General features: G+C 37.7%; 1 protein-coding gene and 1 pseudogene across 1 annotated transcript in view; both read right to left on the bottom strand.

The window, feature by feature from the left end:
• The window catches only part of LOC121437110 (X-linked interleukin-1 receptor accessory protein-like 2), a 573,807-nt gene that overhangs the window by 347,338 nt on the left and 199,101 nt on the right, over nt 1-27,368 (bottom strand). The gene's annotated exons all lie outside the window — the stretch shown is intronic.
• Nucleotides 26,813-27,279, bottom strand: LOC121437133 (annotated as a pseudogene).

Below are 27,368 nucleotides of genomic sequence, written 5' to 3'. Positions count from 1 at the left end.
GACACAGAAGCAAATGGGATGTAAATCATTTCTCCATGTTTGAAGAGACCGGGAAGTCTCTACATGAAGGTCTTGAGAGACCATTGCATGAAATTTTGAAAGTGAAGCCTGGACTATATTGGAGACCCCATGAAAGAGAAGGTGCTAGAGCTTTGGGATGTCTTCAAGGGAGAGCTGCAAACAAGGAATGGAAATAGCCCAAGATAGAGATATTTGTTGCAGGCAGAAAAGCTAAAAGGAAAGATTCACCTAATTGGTGATATCAGACATGGAAATTTACCTTGTTGGGGTTTGATCTTGATTTGACCCAATATATTTTTTCTAGGTCATATTATTTTTTCCTTTGGGGATGGTAATGTATATTCTATGCCATTGGAGGTTCAAAGAACATAATTTACTTTTTAAAAAACATCACAGAAAGTTATAGTTAAGAGATTGCCTTGAGTCTCATAAAAGATTTTGGTTATTAAAACTGTGGAGACTGAAAGATTATGGGGAATTTTGAAGTTGGACTAAATGAATTTTATGTTATTATATGGCGACAAGCCTATGAGGGTCAGGTAGTAGAATGCTGTTGTTTGAAAGAGGATGGCTTCTATGGGCTCATATACTTGTATACAAGTCCCCAGTTGGTGGAAATATTTGGGAAGGATTAGGAGGTGTGTCCTTGTTGGAGGAGATATTTTAGTAGGGTAGGCATTGATATTACAAAAGACTCTTGAGTTTCTTTACCTTGTGGTTGTGGATCAAGACTTTAAGTCTCAGCTGCTGCTCGACCACCATGTCTGCATACCTGATGCCATATACTTTGCCATGATGTTCTTGGATTCTAATCCCCTAAAACTGGTAGGCCCAAATTAAACATTTTTTTTCATAAGTTTCTTTCATCATGGTGTTTTATCACAGCGAGAGAAAAGCAACTATGGCAAAAATTGTAGAGCCTGTTCACTGATGTGACATATTCCACAGAACTAAAAGCAGCAATGGTCCAATTGTAGGAACAGGTTTTTTTTTTTTTTCAAATACTCATTTGGGGAAACAGAACTACTTTCAGTCACGTTAGCTTTGGTAATTACCTTCAGGAATGCTTACAAATGTACACTAATAAGTGTAATAATTACTTTGCTGTGTGTCCTACAATAGGAAAGGTTTTAAGTTAATTCCTGAGAGTATAGTGAACAATCAGAATTCTACATGTTTTACCCTGCTTCATTTTTAAAAATCATTAATTAGCAGTAGCTGAGCAGTGATATATCCACCTTTATATCTCATCATAATTTGTGAGTGGCATCAAAAAGGGTGCCATGAACTCCAGGGAGTAGCTGAGGAATTGCCTCACAATTGGAAGAAAATTTTCTTGGCTATATTAAAAATGTGGATGAGCTATTTTCCCCCTAATACTCTCCTTTTAATATTACCTATTCAGTGCCTAGGGGTTCAATATCAAGAACTACAATAATACAGAGGAAATTGTTTTTGCTGTATTACTTTAATGATGAATACATTCTACAATATCCTAATTTTGTAATCCTAAATATATGATGACGTTACATTTTCTTGTGAAAATGAAATGTGCCATTTGCAGACTGCTTAAGGACTGACTGATTGACAACATAAACTAAATTATATTTTCAGTAGGCAAAATGTATTTATTTTTAATAGGAAAATACACACACACATACACACACATATATATTTTTGTGATTATTGCTCTGGTTTTATATTTGTCTATTCTAGTTTTATATTTAATTTTGTCATTTTACATATGCATAATTATCAGCCTACAATTTCTTTTTATTTTCTTCTAGTTTTAGATTCTGACCTTAAGTTCCCCTCCCTCATCTCCTACCAGTCCTTTCCCCCTCCTCTCTTTTGCCCCTTTCCATCTATTCCTTATTCATTTCTCTTCAGAAAAAAGCAGACCTCCTATGGATATCAACCAACCATGGTATATCAAGTTGCAATAAGATTAGGTGCCTACCCTTGTATTAAGGTTGGACAAGAAAACTCAGACTGTAATTTTGATTCTTTATGAATTACTCAATCTCAGACATTCTGTTACTGTATTAAAAAACAAACTAAACCGATGGTTAAGATTATGTCTTATTCAATTTCAGTAAGCAGTGCACATCTTTATGACTACTTTATAATGTGCACTCAATGCAATTTTGTGAATCGGTAAAACATTGATTGATAATATAGTAGAAGACAAGTCAACATGATGATGTAATTGCCAGGATGTAGTCATCAGATTGTTTTGGTATATCTGTATCTTACATCTTCAAATGGTTGTTCTTTGATCACTAGTAAAAGCATTTGCATTATCATTTCAAGAATGGATTTTACTGTGTTTGGGAGCCCTATGTATCTTTTGAATTCAGCATGAATAAACTACTGGTATGTGAATATTTAGGAGGAATTCAGAAGGTAAGTATTACAGAGTATCTTGAGCAAAAAGCTCTGTAAGAAATCCTTCTAAAGTATGAAGTAAGGTAATATAGGAGTCCTCTATAGCATGAGTAATAAAAACCCAGAGACAGATATTGGGGTTCAACCTGAAGAGCAGAAAATCAAAGTAGCCATTACCTCTACCTCAAGTTGAAATAGTGATCCTGCCTCCAGGAATACTCAGAATGAGACTGAGATTGCGACCTGTTTCCTCCCATTTTATTTTCCTCTCTAGTGTTGAGATTAAAGGCACACACCACCACCACCACCCAGCCTCTATGGCTAACTAGTGTGGCTGCTAGGATTAACGTTGTGTGCAACCACTGCTTGACCTGTATGACTGAAAAGTGTGGCTTTTTTTGCACTGACCTTCAAGCAAGCATTATTTATTAAAACAAAAATAATATACTACGGTATTTCCCCTTTTTGTATATAATAAAAAGGAAGGCTATACCTAATATAAGAAAACTACATACAATAAGTACAATAACTATATACAATAGATACATGCAGTAAATACATCAACAATGTCTAGTCTATTTTCACTTGACAAATTCAGAGAAAATACTCCATTATCTATCTTATCTTGGTGAGTCCAAAGTCTTTTACCTAAATTTACTTTATATCATAATTTGTTTTCTGCATCAGGTAAACAAGGAAAACTATAATTATAACTATCTAATCTTCAACTCCTTCAGAAACCCAAGAAGGAAATAATATTACCTGAGTGGGCAGGAAGTGCAAGCAAGCAACTTAAAAAAAAATTCTGAAATGACAGAAACAACGAGACAGTCACCCAAAGTTCCTCTGCAACATTGGGACATCCATCTTTGGGCTACAGGCCTCGATGTTTGACAGACTGTTCTATGAAGCAGGGTTTTTGAAGGACTGTCTTACCTTGTCTATACAAGTTTTCACAGTCATTCTTTGTGTCCTGCTTGTCCCATTAAGACAGCATACTATTAGCAGTTGAGGCAAGGGCACTTTGTTGCCTTGTGCCTTAGCTTTTGCCACTAAGAATGCAAATTCCATGTGGATTTTCTTTGATGCCCATCATCTTCTTTGAAGTAGATTGGTGCTTCCAGGAAGAGACATGTCTCATTATCATAAAAAAATGAATCTATGTTATTAAAATATCTTAAAAGCTATATTCTGTAGGTCTCTGAGGTGTCTGAAGATGATCTGTATATTTAAAAAATATCTCTGTTTGATCTTGAAACCATACCTAATGTGACTACAAGTTCAATTGTAATAGGTAACTAATTACTAACCTGCATTTCCTTTTCATCCTAAAAAGCTGGTAATAATAACTTTCAAGAACTAGAAGTTTGCATTACCTTGTTATAAGCACAATACCTTGAACAAGAATAGAAACACATGTACAGTATGTTTTGTTTGTGTTTTTATTGAGCTATATATTTTTCTCTACTACCCTCCCTTACTCAGTATGTTTTAACAAAATTAATCTCAAATTTTTATCAACATAGAAAATTTGTATACAATAAACAAACATTCAATCCAATGTAAAACATTTAAAACTAGTAGTTGCTTTTAAAAAGTAGATTCAATAATCTATCTTTTTTATCATATCTATATCCTCCCCTTTTTCAGAGTAGATTAAATAATCTACTCTTTTATCTTATTATATTTATATCCCACATTTTTCTTTTCAAAACAAGAACCTTGTTCTAATTTCCTTTGTTTAGCTCTTCTCTTGACAATTAACAATAATAACTTGTAATCAATCCTTCTTAGCAATAACAAATATCAATAACCCATTAAATGACCAAACACTACCAACCCACCTCTTGGGAATGTGGGTCCTATTCTTAAATTCAATTCCTTCTGTCTGGGGGTGACAATATCTTTAGGGGATCCTGGAAAGAAAAATTTGTGTTAATTGTCAAGTCCTGGGAGAGGTAGTTACATTATTTTTTGTCCAGAATTTACATAATGGGAAAGTGCATGGCTCATTTCAAGCCCTGGCTTCAGCAGTCGGTTGGGCTGGATCATCTCAGCTAGCCACCTTGAAATTGTTCTGAGCAGTTTGTAGTTCAAAGTCAACATTTAGATGGTGTTTTTCTGTTAGTTTTGTTATCATAGTCCTGGAGGAATCATTGTGGTGCCCCATCCTCCTTTTGGAGATTATAGTGGTATGTTATTTGTGTTTTAATAAATAAAGCTTGCCTGAATGCCAGTATAAAGCAACCACATTGGTCAGCCATACAGGCCAGGCAGTGATTGCACACATCTTTAATCCCAGCAGCCATACTTGTTAGGTATAGAGGCTGGGCAGTGGTGGTACATGTCTTTAATCCCAGCACTAGAGAGGAATATAAGATGGAAGGAGATAGGTCTCAGCTCAGTCTCAGACTGAGGATAATACCAGCACTAGAAAGGGATATAATATGGGAGAATACAGGTCTTAATCTCAGCCTCATTCTGAGTATTTGTGGAGGCAGGATAACCATTTCAGTTTATGGTAGAGTTGAGAGCCAGAGGCTGGCTGCTTTGCTTTTCTGATCTCTAGGTTGAACCCCAATATCTATTTCTAGGTTTTTATTACTTATGCTACAGCACTCATAATGAACACACAAATTCTAGAAATTTTTGTATATTCCTTGAAAGGCTACTCCATCTAGACTGAAATAATCAAAGAGCATTTTTGGAGGACATAAGCCAGGATCTACAACTGAACCTTGAATGATATTTGAACTTGCAGAAAGAAGTTGTGGTAATAAAACTAGTTGAGAACCACACAACTAGAAAAACAAATACTAAGATTTATAGTGTGGGAGAATAACAAAACAGCCAAGCATGTGAAAGAATACATTTCTTATTGCTTTTATCATAAATGCAAATGTACTTTAACATGACTTGCCTGACAATGCATGATTTACTACTTGCATACTTCTCTAGCTCCATCTGTCCCTTTTTCTATCCTTGGCTCAACTTCATAGGGACTTCTGACTTCTGGAAATTATTTGTTTTTGCTTTCTACCTAGGAAACACTGATTTATCACTATGATCTAATCTTAAGGCTTCTGCTTGTAGTTTAGCAGTAGTGAGCTCACCTAGCATTCATAAAGACCTAGGTTCCATTTTTACGGCTGGAAAACGTATCAGTATAGTTATTACATTTTTCTTCGCAATTTACATTGGATTCTCAAGTAGTCCCAGTACATTATCTCTTATTCTGCTAAATGAGGTCTTTCAAGACCCTTATCTCAGTTATTTTATACTTGCATAACTATTTTTCCTCCCATTCCACTGAACTATCAGCACTCTAAGAGTAGAATTAGTTTTTATTTTCATTAATTATTATTCCTAGGGTCAGAAATATGATAGGTTACTTATGAATAAATTAATAAAGATGATATATTTAAAAGATCATATTAACAAAGGCCTTGAAAGTAGACTCACAAACTCTGGGTATACTAGAGCATCATTTGTTCTTTTTAATTAAAAAAAATTAATACAGACTAACAGCAGTTTCCCCTCCCTCCACCCTTCCCAGTGTCCCCACCATCTCTCTCCACCCAGATCCACTCCTCCTCTGTTTTCCTTCAGAAAGAAGCAGGCCTCCCAGGAAAATCATCTAAACACAGAATAACAAGATGCAGTGGTACTAGGCACAAGCACTCACATCAAGGCTGGACAAGTAGAAGGAAAAGGGTTCCAAGAGCAGGCAAAAGAGACAGAGACACTTCCACTCCCACTGTTAGAAGAGTCTAAAAAAATCACCAAACTTCACAACCATAAAGTATATGCAGAGGAACCTAGCTGAGATACATGCAGGCTCTGTGACTGTCACTTCCATCTTGGTGATCCCTATGAGTCCTGCTTAGCTGATTTTGTGGGCCATGTGCTTTTGGTGTCCTTGACCCCTGGAAACCCAGTGGAAGAGGGCAAGGAGGTAGAAATATAGGAGCACCATATATTCTTTATCCCAATACACATGTGCTGACTATTCAGTCATATGATAGATTTTTGTACTGGGTACAGGAGATAAACACATTGAAAAATTGTCTATGATTCAAAATGGGGAAGATAGAGAAAAGTAATTTTATTTCTACAAGATAGAGGAATTAGTACTATGGCATAATAAAATATTGAGAAATTCTGGCCCATTGGTAAAGGGACTTGAAAAATGATAGTAATGATGAATTGAGAGTTCATGATTTTCACAACTACTATATATATATTAGTGGACCCACACTGTGCTGATAAGGAAAAGTACGGGGCAGAGAGAAAGCTCAGTGTGCAAAGGGTCCTATTGTACAGGCTTGGTTAAATAAATTTACATCTCAGAACCCACATGATATAAGGAAAGAAGCAACTCTTGCAAGTTGTTCTGTGATCTTCCCATACACTGTGACACAAGTACCATAGCTTATGCATGCATGCATGCATGCATGTGTGCGCACACACAGCACACACACACTCACCCAATAAATAGTTTCAAGGTGATGTATTCATATTTTAATTAATATTTTCAATGTCCTTTATTTATGGCTAGAAACCAAATATGAGTGAGTACATCCCATGTTCCTCTTTTTGGGTCTGGCTTACCTCACTCAGGATAATGTTTCCTATTTCCATCCATTTGCAAGCAAATTTCAAGAAGTCCTTGTTTTTTACTGCTGAGTAGTACTCTAATGTGTATATATTCCATACTTTCTTCATCCATTCTTCCATTGAAGGGCATCTAGGTTGTTTCCATGTTCTGGCTATTACAAACAATGCTGCTATGAACATAGTAGAGCATATACTTTTGTTGTATGATAAGATCTCTTTTGTGTATATTCCCAATAGTGGTATTGACAACAATTTTAAAAAGCTAGAAACAGACTATCACAAAGAATGCCCACTTCAGTGTCACTATAGATAGTAACAAAATGCTTTTTAAATTTTATAAGATTCTTTGTAAGAGGCTGAGGAATTCCAGCTACTCAGTACACTGAAGTTGGAGGATCATATGTTCAAGGCCAGCCTACACAAATTTCCAAGGCCCTCTATCAAATTCAAAACAAGGGCTGGAGAGTTGACTCAGAGGGCAAGAGTGCTTGCTATACAAGCATGATGACTTTAGTTTAAATACTCATCCTCAACGTAAGAATCCCCCAGTATGATCACATGGGCCTGAAACCCTAATGTTTGGAGAACAAAGACAAGAGGCAGCTCCAGGTTCAATGAAAGATCCTGCAACACACACACATACATACACACAGAATATAATTAATAATAATCATACGTAGGAAATGACAGAAAGGATGTTAAATAGTTTTTTGCATCTGTATGAGTTGAAGGGTATACAAGCTACACACACATGTGCACATAACAGACACAAGTCAAAACAGAGAAAGGGGCTGTAGTACATACAATTCAGTGGTAGAGCCCCCTTCCTGCATATGCAAGGCCCTCGGTTAATTCTTTAGTGCTCACCCCCTTCAATAAGGCAGAAAGGAAAAAAGCGAAGTCCATAAAAAGAAGAGGAATAAACACTTGCTCACAGCATTGAAATAGACAAGCTAAGATGACAAGTTGACCAAGCCTCCTTATGGTCCTTTAAAGGAGATTTCTGGAGATTATACAAATTACCTCATCACTTTTCTATATATTTCTTCAATATACATAGGAAATTTAGTGAGCATCTGTTACACAGATCTAACCTTGTCTCCAGACTCAGACAGGAATCTGTTCCCTAAATATAGGGTCGGCAGGGATATGCTCAAGGAGGAGTGAGAGGACACAATGGATCTGTAAAGTGTTCAAATCAACAGGTATGTAATTTCCTCCTGTTTATCCTGTACTGTGTTAGGCACCATGAACAAGATGAGAGAAAGAAAACTGGTCCTTCTGCAAGGAATGATTTTGTGCTCTTTCTAATGGCTGCCATTCAAGGTCATTTATTGTTCAACTGGTTCAGGGAAGTAAGGAGAAATATCTTCCCACCCCCTTTATTTAAAAAGCATTTCATCCACAGACAAACATTAGAATGTTGTAAGCCAAGAATAAAAGGGTTAAAAATTAAATATCCAAGGCATCTCAAAGCACATTGGTTCATTTCCCAGGCCTTTCCTAAAATTAGCCATGGAGCTTTACTTTGACATAAATATAGTAAATTACTACTTTGGAAATTAGGCTCTTAGGCAACACTGTTTCTATTTTAAATGGTCATTCCTAATTACATACATGAAGAAAATAAAATATATCTTTAGTTCAGACTTTTTGCTTAGAATAAAAATAGTTATCCTGCTTCAACCTATATATAATATTCTCTTTCACAGTGAAGCTGCTTATATCTTTCAGCGAACAAGCTGGCAAAATCAAATGAAGAGAAATCAAACTATGCTGATATAGGTATGAAAATCATCAATAATCTCTAAAACCCTTCCAATCTATAGAAGGTGAGCAACGAGGTAACTATAAGTGTTTTGCAGACAGAATGTTGCTCAATCACTCAGGCTGGCCTGAAACTACGATATTGTTTAGGCTGACCTGACACTCAGCAATACCTCTCCCTCAGTCTCTGAAGAGGTAATCTTCAAGTATGAGGCATTGTGTCTAGGTTCAAGGGTTCCTTCACACTGGAAAAATGGAGGCAGGTATAGAAATGGAAAGTTCCTGAGGTTGGAAAGTTGGGGAGGATTCAGGCAGGACTATGAAGTGAAAGGGCTCCTATCAAGAATCTCGATCATATTTAAGAACATGGCCCTCAAAGTCATTCCAATTTTACTTCCCAAAGCTCCTTAAGAAAACAAAGAGGAGGCCAGGGACTCGATTATTTGTCATTTGATATTACCCTAAATATGAAAGATGTAGTCACAGTAGAGCCTTGCCTGTTTGAACATTGATGAGATATATTTAAACTATGTAACAGTGACAAGATGAGATATATGGAAAAAATGGGGGTGGGAAATAAAGAACAAGTGGAAGAAAGAGGAAGCACTGAAAAAAATATAAACAGCCTGCATTCATTCAGCAAACATTATCATCTTTTTACTGAAATGAAAAGAATATTTGCATTAATGGAAGGAGGAAAAGGAAAGAAGAGACAATATAATTACATTATAATCTCAAAAAATTTATAAGTTGTTTTAAAAAGACAAGTATACACTATTTAAAACTACCTTTTCCTGTTTCATGTTTCTTTCTTCTTTCAGGTCCTCTCAGATTTTATTCCACCAAGTTATCCTCTCTGTGTATCTGCAAACTTTTGTGCTCCACTCAGTTTTCATCTTTCAGAATGCAAACATTTATAGTTATCTAATTTTAAAAAAGAAAAACATTGGTGTGCCTCAATCATACTGGCACCTCCCTCTACTAACTAACATTTAATCTTCCCACTTACAATCACTCAATTTTCTGCAGTCTACTCACAAAATCTTCTCTGAACCTTTGATGGTTCAGGATATCAGTGAGTCCCAAGTCAACAAATTATTTCTTTTCCTTATTGATCTACCTATGACATTTGACAAAGCTCATTGTTGAGATTATGATATTCTTGTGCCTCCATAATATTTCTTTCTTTATAGAAATTATTACTACTGTTATTATTGTTACTCAGACTCTGTAAATGTCTGTCTTAAATTTGGATTCTCCAGATTAGTACCTTTGAGCTTCCTTTCAACCCTCAATAGTCTTCTGTATTGTTGACTCTGTTCAATTCATTCACAGGTAGCATTCATTTGAGTCCAAAATCTTTACCTATAGCTGTAATCTCTCTTCTGAGGTACAATTCCAAATATCCAACTTTTCAAAACATTGATACCTTAAGTATAAGGCATAAGTATAACTCTTAAGTAACTTCCATTTTGTGGGAAAAAAGAAAGAATGAGTTCATTGATTACATTTTAAAACTCTAACCAACATATTTATTTGCAGTCCAGGTTTAGATATTATTCCTCCTTCTTTATCTTATCTATTCAAGTGAAAACACAAATCAATAATTATTCTTTAATAATTCATTAGTCTAGTTTATTACCTGTCTATTTTCAAAAGCTTACCTGTATTTGTGTTCACATATAGGCATATAGTATTGTGCACATGCATACGTACTCTATGTTCCTTATGTGGAGGTAAAAGGACAGCTTGGAAGAGTTTATTCTCTTCTTCCACCATTCAGGTCCCAGAAATTGAACTTAAATCATTAAGAATGGGGGCAAGCACCTTTACCTGCTAAGCTGTCACCCTGGCCCTCTGTAATTACGTTTACCTTTAATTAGTCTTCTAATGGATGATATTATCTTTAGATTTTCTCTTCCAATCCATCTTCCACATAAGAACCACAAAACAGCTTTCAAAAATGCATACCCAACTAGGTCAGGTCCCCTTTCAAGTTTCAGGGATTGCTTCACGAAAAGCCAAAAATGCCCCTGTGCCTCTTGGCAGTCTTATCCATGCTAGAGATGCCAGAGTGTTTGTGGGCTATAATCAAGTTTCAAAATGATTTTAGGGTTAGTTCACCAGAGGGAGCGGTGTTAGGTTGTCAATAAAAGTCTATTAAGAAAAAAGTCCTCATCATTAATAGACAACCCCTGGCAGAAAGGAACTTTTATATTTATTGTAGGAATGTAAATAGTGCAGCCACTTTGAAAGTCAATCTAGAAGTTTCTCACAAAACTAGAAAGAGAGCTGCCAGAAGATCCAGATAGACCATTCCTAGGTATACACTATGGAGACATTTCTAAATCCATGTTCGTTGTTGCTCTATTCACTAGAGCTATGGGTGAAATCAATCTAAATGCTCATACACATGAATGGATCAGACAAATGTGTTACATACACTTAAAAATTAGAATTATAATAGTTGGAAAAATGAAAGCATGTAAACGGATGGAAATGGCAAAAATTATACTGAAGGTAACTCAGGACAAGAGAGACAAAGTCCATATGTTCTCTCTCATATGGCTATTGAGCTCATCTTTTGTTTTATGTATTTAATTTTTGAACATAAGTGGAAGATAGGAAAAAAGAAAGTGACTTTGGGGGGAAGTATGTGATGGGAGAGACATAGTAGATTATAAGTAATAATCCAAGTAGACAGGCAAAATACCAGGGCCAGAATAACTTAAGCACAGAGAATGAAGGAGTAGAGAAAAGTGTTAATCTGAAGCAAGGTGTATAGAAAGTCATATTGAGACCAGGCAGTGGTGGAGCACGCCTTTAATTCCAGCACTTGGGAGGTAAAGGCAGGTGGATCTCTGTGAGTTCAAGGCCAGCCTGGACTACAGAGCTAGTCCGAGGACAGGCTCCAAAGCTAATCTGATGTATTGTTACATTCCACAGAATCTAGAAAGTGATAATAATAATAGTAATAATAAGTTGCTTCCATGGTGAAACATATATTCTTAATTGTTGAAAGGAAGGAAGCAGAAAATGTCAGGATTTGAAACAGAGATAGTCTGTATAGATGCTGACCTACTAAAATGTTTTGTATAATACAATGATAGAATTAGATATGCATTTTAGACAGAATATAGTGCTGTCTATTTTTTCTCTTAAAGTCTGTTTGATGACCAAGTACAACCACAAAAGAGTGAGGATATGAAAATATATTCTGAAAACCTTGGTTTGATTGATTTGAAACCAAATGAGAAAGACATGCTGATTTTTTAAGTGATCTTTGACAGCTGAACATAAATCATTATGGTTGATTTAAGACACTCTGAGCTATGTGTATCATAGAAAATTTCCATAGGTTGTGTGTGGGAAGAAGTACAGAGAGTAGAAGGGAAAGTACCGTGAAAGCAAGCTTGCATGTAGTCCTAAGGTGAGTGGACCATATAATTTATTTTTTTCACGGAGAGCCCCAATCTATGCTAATTATTGTTTCAACACAATTATTATTTTCATTTCAAAACATTTTCTGGCTTTGATTATTTATTACATGAGCTCCAAGGTGAATGTTCTACCAAAAATCATCAACCTGATAAACATTGAAAAAAGAACACTTATGGTGATGACATCTTCAGACCCATAGAGAGCAATGGGAAGGAGTCTTCTAAATTTCCTTTATGCTAGAAGGCATAAATTTTCTCACAAAACATAATAGGGTTTGTCAAGTTGACGTCTGACTAGTTTCCCATCTAAGAAAAAGAAAAAGAACACAATTATCTTAAAGAAATATCTGGAAGACATTTAAAGCTCAAGAATGGATCTATATGACCAAATTCGAGCCATTACAATTGCATACAGTAATCAAGAGAGAGGATTAACTAGATTATGTTTTAGGAAAAAAACACAATTTAATACCTTGAAAGTTCTGGACCAAAAAAGAGCACAAAGTAGCCCCAAAGTGGCAATATCTTTTTTTGGGATTATGTGCATATCAGCCCAGTAAGTACCAAATAAAATCAATTTTATCTCTAAATAAACAGAATCCTACCAACATGATTATCTACCTTATATCAAAGAAATTTAAGATTGTAAAGTATTTTGTAAGAATCCAATGCTAATGAAATTATAGTACCACCAAGAATTCACATTAGAAACGGAGTGAGAAAGCATACAATAATATTCAACCAAAACTTACTGGGGAAAATAGACTCCTGTGATTGTATTCTTAAATAAATACAATAATAATTTGTACTAATATAATGGGAATTCTTTTGCAGCCACTTATTATTTTAAGTGGATATACAAAATGATAGGTTTCATATACGTCATTTCATACATAATTTGTTTCTGTTGTTTCTCCTTTCCTATTCGCTCACAACCACCTAACTTCTTGTGTTCTTCTACTCCAAGTAGCTCTCATTCTGCTTTCTTGACAGATGTTATTTTAATCTCTTTCCTTAAAATAGCTATTTCCCCTCTCTTATGGTTAGTAGTTTAAAGACTAACACATACACACACACACTCTCTCTTTCACACACACACAGAGCGAAAGAGAAAGAGATCATCTGCAAATTTCATTGTGTATATGTACCACAATTTCACTATCCATTCATTTGCTGATGAACATAAAGGCTGATTTTATTTCCTTGCTATTATGAATAGAGCAGTTAGAAACATGAATGTAGGAGTATCTCGGTGGTAGAATGCAATCTGTCTACAATACACCTAGGAATTGCATTGTTTAGTCAAATGTTAGCTGTAGTCTTATTAATCATGTTCTCATGTCTGCTGGCATGTGAGTGTTTGTGTGTGTGTATGTGTGTGTGAATATGTGTGCGCGTTTATACTTATACATGTCTGTTCACCTCAGAAGGCCAGATACCAACCACAGCTGCTGCTCAGGATGACTACCCGACATTTTCTCTTTAGTGAGATAGGACCTTTCTCTCTGACCTGCGGCTCACTGATTGGCTGCTCAGAGATTCCCAGGAATCCTTCTTTCTCCACCTCCCTAGAGTGGAATTACAAGTATGTGCCACCATGTTGCCTTTTAATTGGGGTTATGGCGATCAGACTTGGGCTGCCATGTTTGCATAGCAAGTACCTTATGGACTGAGACATTTCCCTAATCTGATTAATTGTTGGAGAAACTGCCATAATGATTTCCATAGTGTGTTGCCAATTATTTATAATAAAACCATAAGCTTTCATCTCAAGTTGCAAATTACAATGGACTCTAGTAAGAAACTAATTTCTAAAGATTAGTACCCCTTTTATATAATAAGACAGAAACAAAATCAAGACAAAAAGATAACAAGATGCAATCAAGTATTAAATAATGCCAAACTGTGGATAAGAGAGCTATACACAACTCTGATAAACCTAAACAAAAGAAAATGCAGACTTCTCCTAATTAAAGAGTGATTTCAAAGAGCAAATTAATCACTGACAGAGAGACCGAGGGAGTCAAAGCCTCTATTAGTTTAGAGCATAAATTAGAATGCTACAAAATTGGTCTCTTGAGGACTCTAGTTATAATCTCACTCCCTCTTTTTTTTTCTAGTGGCCAAAATGAAGCAATAAATTATAAAGATCTTTCTACTAACAAGCATAAATATGTCAATTTAAAGAATAATAAATAATGCAGAAAATATTTTGTCACAAGTATTGTTTTTTTGTCTTGTTCATGAAAGTAACTGAGTCGTTATTAGTGAAAAAAATCTGTGTAGGGAAATTATTTGTTTTGACTTGACACTTCTTGTCTAATTTATTTTTCTCTTTTATCACATTTTATTTATTTATTTACTTATTCATTCATTCACTCGCTTAATCTGTATATATGTGCATGAGTGTATGCATGTCACAGCACATGTATGGAGATCAAAGGATAACTTGTGAAATCTACCATGTGAGTACTCTGGGGTTGAATTTAGGTTGTTATGCAAGAAGTTTAAACTGATGAGCTTTCCCACCAACTCTTGTGTTATTTCTGAGTATGATAATGTATACATTAAATGCTTTTTATGGGCATGCCATATTGTGGCATCAAATATTATCAGAGTTTACTGACTCATGCTTTTAAAAATCATTCGCTTTTTTCAATGGACTATTTTTAGAACTCTAAGTATAATTTAACCATTTACTGTTTTGTAAATTAAAATGTTTAGAAACTGAAGAGGTATTTTTTTAAATAAACTCAATAGTTAATTTGATATTTGCAAATACATATGTTAAAATTACATGGTAATAGTTTAAGATTTTTCTCAAAAGTAAAATCTTCACAGATGAGTCACATGAAAATAAATGCTACCAGGCACACACACATACACACACACATACACACACACATACACACACACATACACACACACACGCCAAGTCCTATATTCTCTAACTTAGAAATAAAGTTCTATTAGATATTCGCTATGATGAAATAATTATATACTATAACTGAAGACTTCTTTTGGGGTGCATTTACATTTCAATGTGAAAAAAATATTATTTCATCAATAAAATACAACAAAACTGTACATTCATAATTAATTATTAATCTCAATACAAAATTTTTAATTTTGTTTACTTTGCGACAAGGTCTCATTACATAATCCTGGACAGCTTTGAACTTATTTTCTTCTTGCTTCATCTTTCCAGGTACTCAGAATGCACCATCATGTCAGGCTAGGTCAATGCTTTTACATGATAATGTGAATTTTAATCTCTGTGCTCCAACTATAACTAATTAAAAGATTATATTTTGGACATTCCAGATGCGCACTTCATAACTAAGTATTGCTTCATTGTTTAAGTGCCAATTTTTGCATATTATTAATGATATTATTGGTACCAAGTAGTATGTAATTATATGCATATAAACATATATAGATGATGACTTCATAAAATTAGAGTCAAAATACATTACAAAATACTATAGTAAAAATACTAACACTTGGCACTAATAGCAGTTGGTTCACCCTGGGGTCTAAGAACTCCCCAGCCATGATTTGATATTTTCAGTACCAGATATGTTTCTTACTGTGGAGAGAGCCTTTAGTGGAAGCAGAAAATGGAAGGTTATCCTTATAACATTCATGCCACTAATGTAGCTATGGTCATACCTTGGTAAATCAATTATTAGTTATTGTAATTCATAGGGTTCACAACTATTTAGGACTACTGGTTACTATTATCCCATACTTGCCCATACCATATCTTCTGGTACTATGAATACTAGACAGCAGAGAGGCTTCTTTCAGGTCAGTACAAGCTTGATTTCCACATGTCTGTGACCAATATATATGGTATCTTCATCAATAGAGTTTTACAGCTGATTTCCCATTGGCAATGAAGAGCAATGGCAATAGCTCTATTGTTTTGGGAGTCTCCAGAACACCCCTGGTCAATAACTCAAGATGAAATACTTCATTCTAGGTGCTGGGCTTTTTATCTGGAAACTGCTGCTTCTATGAGGAACATTAATTCCTGTGTAATGTTTCCATATGGTTCTTTCAAACATCCTTTGCAGTAGATATCCCTCTGCCCCTTAAGGCTCAGAGAACATTGTAAAAAACTGGGCTGAAATATTATAACTATAGGTAAGATTTTGTCAAAATAATGCCTTCTGGACACAAGAAGTCTGTTGAACTTAGGAACTCACAGAAGATATGGTTGTCTATACAAAATCTGTAAAAGAAAAATACAGTCAATATTCCAGCATGGATTAAGAAAAGGATCAAGAACCTTCATGCTATATAAGAAGCTAGTGACAGCTGATGGATGCTGGGAAAAGAAGAGCCAGTATCCTAAAAGGATATGCTCCTCGTAGGCAAACCATGTTCTAGTGGAGAGTTCCACACACATATGTAGACAGGCAGCGTAAACTGGACTAGTTGAAAGGGAAGTGGGTAACCTGAATTTAGAAGGGGATGTGAGAGTTAGATCTGTGAGGAGATAAGAATCAGAGTGGGGTGAATATGATCAAAATATAAAAGAATTAATAAAATATTATATTAAAAGGAAGTAATAAAACATAGTGTGAAAATTGCTTCATTTCATAACACACACTAAAATAGCCATGGATATCTCATAAGAACATAAATTTATGAAACAAAGCATAGAAATATTTCTTTCTTTCATTTGTTCTTCCTTTCTTCCTTTCTCCCTCACCCCTCATCCTCCCTCTTTATTTTTTTAGAACGTTTCTTGTAACTCACACCAATTTTGAATTTACTGTGTAGTGGATATTGAACCTGAACTTCTGATTTTCCTGCCTGCAAGTGTATATCATAATACTCAGTTTTATAAAGTGCTCGGTATAAAAACCATGACTTTATGAAAGCTATGGAAGCTTTTAAACAGCTGAGGTGTGTCTCTAGCCCCATATCAGTTTTTAAACAAGTTTTCATTAAAAATAAATGATTGACATTAAATATTAGTTTATCAGCTTTATGGCCTTATTTATATTTCATTTATATACATATATATATATACATATATACACACACACACAAGTTTAGTGTCTATGGATTGTGCTGAAATATCAAGATTAGGTTGAAATTCATTTTACAAAGTATAATAAACATTAAGTAATCAGATCAAAGTATGGTCTAATTAATAGGAAACTATCTTCTTTTTAAAGGCCTAATTTATTAGCTGGTGCCATTTATAAAACATCATACTGTTATTGCTTGATACTGGTGGGCAAAAATCTCAGAAAACAAGGGAAGAAATTAAAGAGAAAGTTGTACCTTATGACAGAGAGAGGGGGAGAGGGAGAGAGGGGAGTTGGGAGAGATAGAGATTGATAGATAGATAGATAGATAGATAGATAAAATATCTACATGGTCTAAGCCTTTGCTCCTCTCATTCTTTTCACTATGGCTCCAGAGTATGATTCTCTTTTGAAATCTTAGCTTCAGTCTTACATTGCACCCTCCCAACAATTCCTTGTACTTGGACATTTTATCAAGAATTTGGTCTTGGAATGCCAGAAACTAAATTATTTCCCCTCACAAGTATTTGGTCTCTTCAGAATTAAAAAAAACCCCACAACTTTATCAATAGTCTAATCAGTCTCATTGTCACTTCAATCTGATACTTAGCAAATCCAATTCCTTTTTCTCTAGCCTGGCTATGGAACACAAACATCCTGCTATCTGTTCTCGTTGTTACTGCCCTAGTTTATACCTTTATCATCTCACATGTGCATTTGAAAGAGAAAAAGCCACTTTCAGCACAATGCATTATGTTATATGTATTGCCCTGGACAGTAAAGTCATAACTCTGAAAATTTCCTATAATTTTATCTGTTTTGTTATAGTAAAACTTAAGCCTGTCTATGCTTTGATTCACTATTTAGACAATGGAGATAATAGTAACAATAACCATATTATAGGGTAGCTTTAAGAATAAAAATATTATTGGTGTTGGAGAGATGGTTTAGAAGTAAGAACACTTATGCTCTTTCAGATGACCCAATTTTTGTTGCTATCATTCATATAAAGCATCTGCTTGTAACTACAGTTTCATGAGACCCAGTGTACTCTTCTGGCCTTCATAAATACCTGCAAGCATGTGGTGAACACAAACTTGTGCAGGCAAATATGCACATTACATAAATGAATCAATCAATCAATCAATCAATCAATTAATCAAATAGATTTTTAAAAAGTAGAAAGGATAATGGCCTCAAGTTGTGGCTTAGTTGATAGAGTGCCTTCCTAGCATGCATGAAACCCTGAGACAATTTCAGGTACCACATAACCTAGTAGATTGACACATACTTCTAATCCCAGTAGAGGGAGGAAGATCGGAAGTTCAAAGTTACTTAGTTACTACATGAGACTCTGCCTCAAATTTAAAAAATCTTGAATGTACAAAACTATATAAGGAGCAGTCAATAAAAGCTATGAGCCCTGCCTTAGCTCTCCCCAAAGTAACATCGGTGTAGCAGTGTCCATTAGAATCTAGAAAGCCTATGCACATGATGCTTTACTAACACGCATGAGGGTTTCTTTCTGTCTTTCATTTCTGGAACTGTATGTATCATTATTACAAAACAACAAATGATATGCATGGTTTGCTAAAAGAGATGGTAGTTTAGAAGGTCATGGCACAAAAAGGTTCTGTACTAAGGTTGAATAGTGGATAAGAAAACTAGAAAACACTATTAGAAAAAGAACATGCATAAATCGAGCCCATATTATCTCAAGATTTGTTCTTGGCTATGTGACCTTGAGTAAGTGACTTATTAACTATCTCTAATTTATCCTTCTCAACTAAGGATAGTAAGAGTGTCAGTGTTATGGGTTTTTTTTTTAAATGAGGGAATAGATATGAAAATAAAAAATGTGAGTTCCATGAGAATTAGCCATTTTGCTGGTTTTGTTCAGTCTTATATAATGACTTAGAATAGCGTATAGGCTATAGTAAACAACCAGTTAATAGGGAGATTCGTTAATAATGTTTCTGTCCATGGTCACTTAGAAATGACGCCTACTATTGCTTACTGTCACCTTTTTTCTTTTGTACCTGAGGTAAATGTGTTAATCCAGCAAAATTAAGTAGAATCAGAAAATTATCAGTAGAGCTTTAAAGCAAGAGAGAGAGAGAGAGAGAGAGAGAGAGAGAGAGAGAGAGAGGATGATGCATGCTATCAAGCCAATAAGCAATCAGATCAATGAAAGGAAGCAGCTGTATGTCCACTGTAATTTCCTAATTGCAGTTCATTTGGCTCTTAACAAATGTTTTCCTTTTTTGACTGGAGCAAATCAATATTAAATTCAGACCACCTGTTCCCTGCGAGCTCCGTGGAACCCTGCTACATAGCCTGCTCCAATACTGAGTGGACCTAAGTGGTGAGTCAGTAGTGGCCACCGCCAAACAGCCTGATGCCCCACTCCCTAGGACCTCCAAGTGAGAGAAAAACCAGGGGTCCCTCCCCAGATTCCTTGGCTTTTCTAGCTGCCAGCATGGAGATTTCCTGATATCCCTCAACCCACCCCGCCCCCAACCCCACCTGTTCCTTGCGAGCTCTGTGGAACCCTGCAACACAGCTTGCTCCAGTACTGAGGGGACCTAAGAGACAGCCAAGTGTCTTGACTGGACCAAGACACTTGGACACTGCCTGACTCATTTGAAGGAAGATATGGGTAGGCACCAATGCAAGAATTCTCCAACATCCTAAAAAGCAACAAGGTAACACCAGAACCCAGCGGGCACACAAACAGGAAGACTTGATAATCCTAACCCAGAAGTAGAAGAAAACGACTTTAAATGTAACTTGAGGAAAATGATGGAGACATTTAAATAGGAAGTGAAAAACTCTACGAAATAAATAGAATAGAAGACAAACAAAAAGCTAAAAGAAATTAATAAACCCCTCAAAGAAACCCAAGAAAAAGTAATCAAACAGGTGAAGGAGACAGTTCGATACTTGAAGACTGAAATAGAGGCAATAAAGTAAACACAAACTGAGGGAATTCTAGAAATTGAAAATCTGGGTAAATGAACAGAGAACCCCTACAGCTGATAAATACCTTCAGTGATGTGGCAGGATACAAGATCAACTAAAAAAAAAACAGTAGCCCTACTATAAACAAAGGATACAGAAGCTGAGAGGGAAATCAGAGAAACATCACCTTTCAGAATAGCCACAAATCACATACAGTAACTTGGGGTAACATTAACCAAGGAAGAAAAGACCTATTTGACAAGAACTTTAAGTCTTTGAAGAAAGAAATTGAAGAAGATACCAGAAAATGGAAAGATCTCCCATGCTCTTGGATGGAAGGATAAACATAGTAAAACTGGCAATCCTACCAAAAGCAATCTATAGATTCAATGCAATCCCCATCAAAATCCCAACAAAATTCTTCACAGACCTTGAAAGAACAATAATCAACACTCATAAGTAGATACCAGCCATAAACAAAAGACATTGAGCCTACAGTTCATGATTCTAGAGAAGCTAAGAAATAAGTTGAACCCAAAGAAAAACATATATAGACCCACCTGGAAAATGAAAACGGACAAGATCATCATATAAAATTTGGGAGCATGGGAGAAGGGGAGAAGGGAAGGGTTGAGGAGAACTTGAGGGAATGGGATAGTCGAGATGGAAGAAGGACAGATGTGAGAGCAAGGAAAGAGATATCCTGATTGAGGGAGCCATTATGGGGTTAGCAAGAAACCTGGTTCTAAAAAAATTCCCAGGAATCCACAAGGATGACCCCAGCCAAGACCCTAAGCAATAGAGGAGAGGGTGTCTGAACTGACCTTACCCTGTAGTCAGACTGATGATTATCTTAAATATCACCACAGAACCTTTGTCCAACAACATATGGAAACAGAGGCAGAGACCCACATCAGAGCACTGGACTGAGCTCCCAAGGTCCAGTTGAAAAGTGGAAGGAGTAAGAGTATGAGCAAGGAATTCATGAATATGAGGGGTTCATCCACTGAGACACTTTGCCAGAGCTTATGGGAGCTCACCAACTCAAACTGGACTGGGAGTGAATGAGCGTGGGAGCAAGCTAGTCTTTCTGAATGTGGTTGACAGTTGGGGCAGACTGAGGGGCCACTGATAGTGACACTGAGATTTGTCTCTACTGCAAATACTGGCGTCATGGGATCCTATTCTCTTTGGATGTATACCTTGCCCAACCTACATGTAGTAGGGAGGGCCTTGGACTTTCCAAAGGGTGGGGTGCATTGCCCTTTCTTAGGATTGGAGGGGGTAGGAGGGGGTGTGGGGGGAGTGGGAGTGACTGGGAGGAGGGAAGGGAGTGGGAATTTGGTTTGGTATTTTTTAATGTAATAAAAATGTTAACTTCAGAATCTGAGGAAATGTCTTTGAGGACATTATGAAGACTAAAGGTAAGGTAGCTATAATGAGGTCCATTTGTTTCTATGGCCTGCCTGCACCAAGCAGGGTAGGCGCTTTGTTTGCGAGCTGCCCAACCAGCACGGAGGCCTGATCTCTCGGCGCCAGGAGAGCCAGCCTTGGGGTGAGTTTCTGGCCCTGCGGCACCAGCCTGGGATGGGGATCTCAGAGGTTCCTTGGCCCCCTATCCTTCTTGGGCTCTCTGCAGGGCCTCTACCCCTGCATACTGTCTCTTTCTTCCGAGCCCACCCAGCTTCCATCCAGAAACCTCCCCACTTCGGCACCACTGCCCTCTCTCGGCACATAACATCACCCAGCCCAGCCTGTCTGGGCACTGGGTCCGAACCCTCGGGGCACCTAAGCGGGTGAGAGTTCCTTTGTTTCTATGGCCTGCCTGCACCAAAGCAGGGTAGGCGCTTTGTTTGTGAGTTGCCCAATCAGGATGGAGACCTGATCTCTCGGCGCCAGGAGAGCCAACGTTGGGGAGAGCCAGCGTTGGGTAGGCAAGGAGACCTGATCCGGTAAAAGAAGATCCATAAGGGAGCATTTGGAAGAAGAGATGGGCAGATGCCAAGGCAAGAATTCGCCCAACAAGCTGAAAAGCAACATGAAGCCACCAGAAACCAGCGACCTCACAACGAGGACATGAACACCTTAATCAAGAAGAAGTAGAAAAGATTGACTTCATGAAAGTGATTGATGCCCTTAAACAGCATGTAAAAAACACCCTTATAGAAATGGATGAGAAATATAACAGCTTCCATCCAGAACCCTCCCCAATTTGTCCCACCGCCCTCTTTCTGCACATAACATCACCCAGCCCAGCCTGTCTGGGCACTGGTTCCGAATCCTCGGGGCACCCAAGCGGGAGGGAGTCTCTTTGTTTCTATGGCCTGCCTGCACCAAGCAGGGTAGGCGCTTTGTTTGCGACCTGCCCACCAGCACGGAGGACTGATCTCTAGGCGCCAGGAGACCCAGCTTTGGGGTGAGTTTCTGACCCTGAGGCGCCAGCCCGGGAAGGGGAGTTCAGAGCTTCCTTGGCCCCCTATCCTTCTTGAGCTCTCGGCAGGGCCCCCACTCCCTGCATACCTCCTCTTTCTTCCTAGCCCACCCAGCTTCCATCCAGAACCCTCTCCAATTTGCCCCACCGCCCTCTTTCTGCACATAACATCACCCAGCCCAGCCTGTCTGGGCACTGGTTCCGAATCCTCGGGGCACCCAAGCGGGAGGGAGTCTCTTTGTTTCTATGGCCTGCCTGCACCAAGCAGGGTAGGCGCTTTGTTTGCTACCTGCCCACCAGCACGGAGGCCTGATCTCTAGGCGCCAGGAGACCCAGCTTTGGGGTGAGTTTCTGACCCCTCGGCGCCATCCCGGCAAGGGGAGTTCAGAGCTTCCTTGGCCCCCTATCCTTCTTGAGCTCTCGGCAGGGCCCCCACTCCCTGCATACCTCCTCTTTCTTCCTAGCCCACCCAGCTTCCATCCAGAACCCTCCCCAATTTGCCCCACCGCCCTCTTTCTGCACATAACATCACCCAGCCCAGCCTGTCTGGGCACTGGGTCTGAATCCTCGGGGCACCCAAGCAGGCGGGAGTTCCTTCGTTTCTTTGGCCTGCCTGCACCAAGCAGGGTAGGCGCTTTGTTTGCCACCTGCCCATCAGCACGGAGGCCTGATCTCTCGGCGCCAGGAGACCCAGCCTTGGTGAGACCCAGCATTAGGGAGAGACAATGTTGGGGAGATCCAGCATTGGGTAGGCAAGGAGACCTGATCCGGTAAAAGAAGATCCATAAGGGAGCATTTGGAAGAAGAGATGGGTAGACGCCAAGGCAAGAATTCGCCCAACAAGCTGAAAAGCAACATGAAGCCACCAGAAACCAGCGACCTCACAACGAGGACATGAACACCTTAATTAAGAAGAAGTAGAAAAGATTGACTTCATGAAAGTGATTGATGTCCTTAAACAGCATGTAAAAAACACCCTTATAGAAATGGATGAGAAATATAACAGAAAGTTTGAAGAATTGAATAAATCAGTGAATGATACCCTAGAAAACCAAGGAAAAACAATCAAACAGATAATGGAAACAGTTCAAGACTTGAAAACTGAAAAGGAGGCAAAGAAGAAAACACAAACAGAGGGCCGGCTGGACATGGAAAATTTAAGTAAACAAACAGAGTCTACAGAGACAAGCATAACCAACAGAATACAAGAATTAGAAGAAAGAATCTCAGATTCTGAAGATACCATAGAGAAAATAAACACACTGATCAAAGAAAACAGCAAGTCCAACAAACTCTCATCACAAAACATTCAGGAAATATGGGACACAATAAAAAGACCAAACCTAAGAATAATAGGAGTAGAAGAAGAGAAGAAGTGCAGCTCAATGGTCCAGAAAATATATTTAATAAAATTATAGAAGAAAACTTTCCCAACCTAAAGAAAGATATACCTATGAAGGTTCAAGAAGCATACAGAACACCAAATAGGCTGGATCAAAAAAAAAAAAACAAACATCCCCTCGCCATATAATTATCAAAACACAAAGCATACAGAATAAGGAAAGAATATTAAGAGCTGCAAAGGAAAAAGGCCAAATTACTTATAAAGGTAAACCTATCAGACTTACACCTGACTTCTCCATGGAAACGATGAAAGCCAGAAGGTCCTGGATAGATGTACTTCAGAAATTAAGAGACCATGGATGCAAGCCCAGATTACTATACCCAGCCAAGCTTTCATTCACTATAAATGGAGAAAAAAAATTTTCCAGGATAAAAACAAATTTAAAGAATACGTAGCCACAAATCCAGCCTTACAGAAAGTAATAGAAGGAAAATCACCAACCAAGGAGTCCAACAATGACCACAATAACTCAGACATCTAGAAAACCTTCACCAACACAAATCAAAGAAGGGAAACACACAAACTCTACGACTAAAAAAATGACCGGAGATAACAACCACGGGTCATTAATATCACTTAATGTCAATGGACTCAACTCACCTATAAAAAGGCACAGGCTAAGAGATTGGATACGAAAACAGGATCCAACATTCTGCTGTTTAAAAGAAACACACCTCAACCACAAAGACAGGCACCTACTCAGAGTAAAGGGCTGGGAAAGGCTTATCAAGCAAATGGACCTAAGAAACAAGCAGGTGTGGCCATACTAATCTCTAATAAAGTAGACTTCAAACTTAAATCAATCAGAAGAGATGGAGAGGAGCATTTTATACTCATAACAGGAACAGTTCATCAGGATGAAGTCTCAATCCTGAACATCTATGCCCCTAATATAAAAGCACCCACGTACATAAAAGAAACATTGCTAAAACTCAAGGTAGCCATCAAACCGCACACACTAATAGTAGGAGACTTCAACACTCCTCTCTCACCAATGGACAGGTCAATCAGACAGAAACCTAACAGAGAAATAAGAGAATTAATGGAGGTAATGAATCAAATGGACTTAACAGACATCTATAGAACATTCCACCCAAATAGGAAAGAATATACCTTCTTCTCTGCAGCTCATTGAACCTTCTCAAAAATCGACCACATAGTCAGTAACAAAACAAACATCCACAGTTACAAAAAAATATTCCTAACCTCCTGAGTCTTAGCAGATCACCATGGATTAAAGTTAGAATTCAACAACAATGCTACCCCCAGAAAGCCTACAAATTCATGGAAACTGAACAGTGAACTACTGAACCATACCTGGATTAAGGAAGAAATTAAGAAAGAAATCAAAGTCTTCCTGGAATTCAATGAAAATAAAGAAACAACATACTCAAACTTATGGGACACTATGAAAGCAGTCCTAAGAGGAGAGTTCATAGCACTAAGTGCCCACTTAAAGAAAACAGAGAAAGCTCACATTGGAGTCTTAACAGCCCACCTGAAAGCTCTAGAAAAAAAAAGCAGCAGACTCACCTAGGAGGAGTAGAAGCCTGGAAATAATCAAACTGAGGGCTGAAATCAACAAAATAGAAACACAGAAAACAATACAAAGAATCAATGAAACAAAAAGCTGGTTCCTGGAGAAAATCAACAAGATTGACAAACCCCTATCCAAACAAATCAAACGGCAGAGAGAGAATTTGCAAATTAACAAGATCAGAAATGAAAAGGGGGACATAACCACAGACACAGAGGAAATTCAGAGAATCATTAGATCTTACTACAAAAGCCTATATGCCACAAAACTGGAAAATGTAAAGGAAATGGACACTATTTTTTGATAAATACCATATACCAAAGTTAAACTAGGACCAGGTGAACAATCTAAATAGACCTGTTAGTCACGAAGAATTAGAAGAGGTTATCAAAAACCTCCCTACCAAAAAACGCCCAGGACCAGATGGTTTCAATGTGGAATTCTACCAGAACTTCCAAGAAGACCTAATACCTATACTCCTTAATGTATTTCACAATATAGAAACAGAAGAGACATTGCCAAATTCCTTTTATGAAGCTACTGTTACTCTGATACCAAACCGCACAAAGACTCAACCAAGAAAGAGAATTATAGACCAATCTCACTCATGAACATCGATGCAAAAATACTCAACAAAATACTGGCAAACCGAATCCAAGAACATATTAGAAAAATTATCCATTATGATCAAGTAGGCTTCATCCCAGGGATGCAGGGCTGGTTCAACATACGAAAATCTATCAATGTAATCCATCATATAAATGAACTGAAAGAAAAAAACCATATGATCATTTAATTAGATGCTGAAAAAGCATTTGACAAAATTCAACATCCCTTTATGATAAAAGTCTTGGAGAGATTAGGGATACAATGGTCATCCCTAAATATAATTAAAGCTATATACAGCAAGCCGACAGCTAACATCAAATTAAACGGAGAGAAACTCAAAGCCATCCCACTAAACTCAGGAACACGACAAGGCTGTTCACTCTCTCCATACCTCTTCAATATAGTATTTGAAGTTCTAGCAATAGCAATAAGACAACATAAGGGGATCAAGGGGATTCGAATTGGAAAGAAGAAGTTAAAATCTCATTATTTGCAGATGATATGATAGTGTACATAAGCGACCCTCAAAACTCCACCAAAGAACTTTTTTTTTTATGAATGAGGCAATTTATTAACCCAGCTTCCTTTGTCCTAATGCTTCTTGTTGGCAGCTGCCACCTGTCCGGCAATCCTGTCCAGATCTCTCTGTCCCTGAGGTGTTAGCTTGCGCCCCCGTCCTGGTCCTTTTCCACCATTTTCAGTCCCTCTAGGGCTTGGAGAACGCGGTGGGCCACACTCTTGGAGTCTCTGCTGAAGTGGCTGGGCCTGACACCATTTCTCTGCCATCCTCCATAGATCTTGGTCATGGAGCCAGCCCCGGCACCACCACGCAGGTACAGGTGCTGTGCTGTAGAGGCAGCTCGCGTGTGGAACCAGTTCTCATCATAGGGGCAAGCTCTTCATGTTTGGCCAGCTTGACTGTGTCCACCCATTCGGGGACTTTCAGCTTCCCGGACTTTTTGAGGAAGGCTGCCAGAGCTCTGACGAACTCCTGCTGGTTAACGTCTTTTACAGTAACTCCAGGCATCGTGCGGCCTCCGTGCTGCTAACCAGGGGAAAGGGCCACCAAAGAACTTTTACAGCTGATAAACACCTTTAGTAATGTGGCAGTATACAAGATCAACTCCAAAAAATCAGTCGCTCTCTT

This window comes from Microtus oregoni, unplaced genomic scaffold, assembly GCF_018167655.1.
Source record: "Microtus oregoni isolate MIOR12 unplaced genomic scaffold, Mior012 000050F_ref0000143, whole genome shotgun sequence".
In the NCBI taxonomy this organism is placed as follows: domain Eukaryota; kingdom Metazoa; phylum Chordata; class Mammalia; order Rodentia; family Cricetidae; genus Microtus; species Microtus oregoni.
This window is presented reverse-complemented; position numbering and strand designations above follow the sequence as displayed.